The following is a 3,762-nucleotide window of genomic DNA, read 5'->3' on the forward strand; positions in this document are numbered from 1 at the left end:
CTTTCATTGTTTAGCAGTCTGATATAAACTGTAATAGCCAGAAGTACTTCCTTCTTTTTCCCAGCATTATAGGGAAATAACTGACATAAAACATTGTGTAAGCTTAAGGTGTACAGCATGGTGATTTTATTGATGTATATATTGCAAAGTGATTATCACAAGAAGGTTAGTTAACACATCCATCACCTCACATAGTTTGTTTTTTAAATCCGTAGTTTTGTAAGGATTTTGTTAATGACCCACAAAGATGGTTTTTATGCTTTTAGCACATTTCTGGCACATAGTTTTAAAATATGTTAGTTATCATGATAAATAATGGTGAAAAGTAAGTTCTGTCACCTCTTTCTCCAACCACTGCTAATTGAAAGTTATTTTTGTATTAGGTTTCACTGATTCAAATGTCTAAATGCTGGGATAAATCCCTTTGCCTCTCTTCAGTGTTCCCCTGAATTCTGTTAACCCAGCTGAGTGTGGCTGTATTCCCGTGCTGGTTCCTGGTCCTCCAATGTCTGGGATGCTAACCCCCCACACAGTGCATGGAATCACATAGCAAACGCAGAAGAAGGGCACAGGTACTGTCTCAGTGGCATCAGACGTTGTTTGTGCTATTCCCAAGGTATCTCTTCTCTTTCTGGGGCAAGCGTGGGCCTGGCTTTCCGATCACACAGTAGCTACACAGGCATTCCCTGCTGGGTTATGATCTTCCCAACCAGCAAGGAACACCGAACTCCCCACCCTGGCTCCAGCCAGGTCAGCCTGTGAGAAATGACTCCTGCTTTTGTTTTTATTTTAATTATCCAGGTGTAGCTTCAAAGGGTTCCAAAACTGCCTTTCCACATCTGGTCCTGAAAATAAGAGCTGATTTTTAAAAGTCAGATTCTTGTTGCATTTGAACAGTGTGTCTTTCATATTTCCTTTGAAGTTCACTTTAATAGTTGCTTGACTCAGCATCTTTTTTTTGTTTTTGAAAAAAATTTTGTAGTTAATTTGAGCCAAACTGATGACAGGTGCTGGAGAGCAAGATCTCAAATGGTCTTACCCAACATCCTTCTGTCTGCTTTATGCAATGAAAATATAAAATAAATGAGAATAGAAAAAGTAATTGAAACATTCAATTGTACAAATTACATATCTGTTTCAAAATAGACTCACATTAAATAAAACCAGCTTTTCATCAAGAGATGTACAGTAAATGATTCCATGCATTCTGGGAAACGTTGCAACATTTAGGCAGAGCCAACATTTGAGGAAGAAGCTAAGAGAATTTGCATCCAATCACAGCGTGTGGCAGGTTTTTTTACTGCCGATCTGCGAGTTGCACTGAACACATCATTACAGTCACTTGCGCAGGGAACTGATTTGTTTAAGAAGAGAAGAGGCAGGCTCTAGCTTCAATTTTGCGTTCATTAAAACTTATTGAGAATTTCATCAACATCTTATGCAGTATGGTTTCAAAGGGTCAACATGGGCAGTCATGAAGCTGTCCTTCTTCAGGACAAATGGTCCCGGGACTGGGACAATCCAGTGGGAATGAGAGTGAGTGTGAGGACTGGGGAGACAAGAGGCTTGTGTTGTTTTGTTGTTTCACTTTAGAAAGACAAATTTGTAACACACCATCCATGGTCCTGCCATCTTCTCTCTCTATCTTTTCTTTCTGTCATCTGGCACGCCACTTTAAGGAAGGCTCCAGCTTTATTCTGGAAGTCCTCCTTGTCCTGCAAGTGTGTTCTCTATATAGCTTCAGTATTCAATGGATCATCACAATTCAAAAGATCAGTAAATAAAGAGTTTAATTTTTGAACAAATTCCTTCAGTGTTCTCTGGTGGGAGTCCAGCCAGGGCCATCAATCAAATTTTCTCCTGGTAATCTTAGGCCTATCTCACCTGTCCTGGTGAAGTTGGGGTACCAGATCCTGGTCAAGCATTCGCTTCGGGAGGTGCCATGTTGTACACAGTGGGAAATGCAAGTTCAAACTGAAAATTTTCACCTTGGTAGTAACCCTCATCTGGAGTTACAGTTGGCTGAAAGCAATGAAGCTTGTTTGGATCAAGAAAATGCACTTCACATGTATAAGGTAAATTAACTGCAACTTCTGTAATAAGCAGCTTGTCTGTCACAGAAACCATCTGAGGTGAGTCACACTAAAGTCTGGACGATTCAAGACAGTCATCCCACTTCAAGTCGCTGGTCAGCATCAGCATTACTGCTGTGTACTCTGGGCACCCAGACACAGGTGCGGTGAGCCCAGAGACCAACCCCATGCTGGGCCTGGCAAGCAATGCAGCCTCTCATGATTATGTTATTTTTTTAAGAATATATTTATTTATTTAATTTTAGAGAGCTGGGAAGGGAGGTAGAAAGAGAGACAGAGAAACATCGAGGTATGAGAGATACATCAACCGGTTGCCTCTTGCATGCCGTCACCCAGGGACCTGACCAGCAACCCAGGCATGTGCCCTGACTGGGAATTGAATCCGCAACCCTTTGGTTCTCAGTCCACTGAGCCACACCAGCCAGGGCACAATGGTTTTATTAGCCTTCCTCTTCCCCCCTCTCCTTTGGGCAAAGGAGACTTCATTCTTCTATTCTGAGCCCTTTTCAAGGTTGGAGAGGCAGTTAAGAGGCTGTGTGTGTGTGTATGTGTGTGTGTGTGTGTGTTTTAGGGGAAGGACTCCACTGCAGCTAGGCATGGCAGGTCCACAGAGGTAAGCTGGATCACCCCAGAGGGTGGAGGACATAAAGCCCATCTTTAACGGGATTTCCAGACACTGGTGGCTTAGAGGGGGTGACTGAATCTTGGGAGGAGGTATGTTAGAAACGGTCTCCAATATGTCACTCTGTTTGGCTGCAACTTTGCCACTCCTCCTTTCAAGTAGAGTCTATTTCCCTGGCCTGTGAATCTAGTCTGGGCTTATGACTTGCTTTGACCAATAGAATGCAGTGGAAGTAATGTGCCAGAACATTTTTTTAAACAAAAGAATGTAGTTTATTGAACATTACAAGAAAGAAGAGTATAAACGACTCCTGTGTGTAAAGCACCCACTTACTTTTTTAAAGTATATTTTATTGATTATGCTGTTACACTTGTCCCAATTTATTTCCCCTTTGTCCCCCTCTGCCCAGTACTGCCCTTCCCTCCAGCAATCGCCCCCACCTTAGTTCATGTCCATGGGTTGTGCGTGTAAGTTCTTTGGCTTCTCCCTTTCCTATACTATTTTTAACATCCCCTTATCTATTTTGTCCCTACCAGTTTGCTACTTGATCCCTGCACCATTTCCCCCATTTTCTCCCCTTCCCTCCCTTCCCCCTCCCAGCTGATAACCCTCCCCATACCTATGATTCTGTTTCTGTTCTGGTTGTTTGCTTCATTTGTTTTCATTTTGGTTTTTTAGTTTTAGCTATTGATGATTATTAGTATCATTATTAATGTTGTCATTTTAATGTTCATAGAACAATGTTGATAGTTCTTTTTCTTGACTAAGTCCCTTTAACATTTAATATAATAAGGGCTTAGTGATGATGAACTCCTTTAGCTTTACCTTGTCTGGGAAGCCCTTTATCTGCCTTTCCATTCTAAATGATAGCTTTGCTGGATAGAGTAATCTTGGTTGTAGGTCCTTGCCTCTCAGCACTTTTAATTCTCCTGGCCAGCCCCTTCTTGCCTGCAAAGTTTCTTTTGAGAAATCAGCTGACAGTCTTATGGGCACTCCTTTGTAGGTAACTCTCTGCTTTTCTCTTGCTGCTTTTAAGATTCTCTCTTT

At 41.9% G+C, this 3,762-nt stretch overlaps 1 pseudogene; it reads right to left on the reverse strand.

The window, feature by feature from the left end:
- Positions 1 to 1,589: 1,589 nt before the first annotated feature.
- Positions 1,590 to 2,202, reverse strand: LOC128780687 (NEDD8-conjugating enzyme UBE2F-like; annotated as a pseudogene).
- Between the last annotated feature and the right edge of the window lie 1,560 nt (positions 2,203 to 3,762).

Source organism: Desmodus rotundus, chromosome 4 (assembly GCF_022682495.2).
Source record: "Desmodus rotundus isolate HL8 chromosome 4, HLdesRot8A.1, whole genome shotgun sequence".
NCBI classification, from domain to species: Eukaryota; Metazoa; Chordata; class Mammalia; order Chiroptera; family Phyllostomidae; genus Desmodus; species Desmodus rotundus.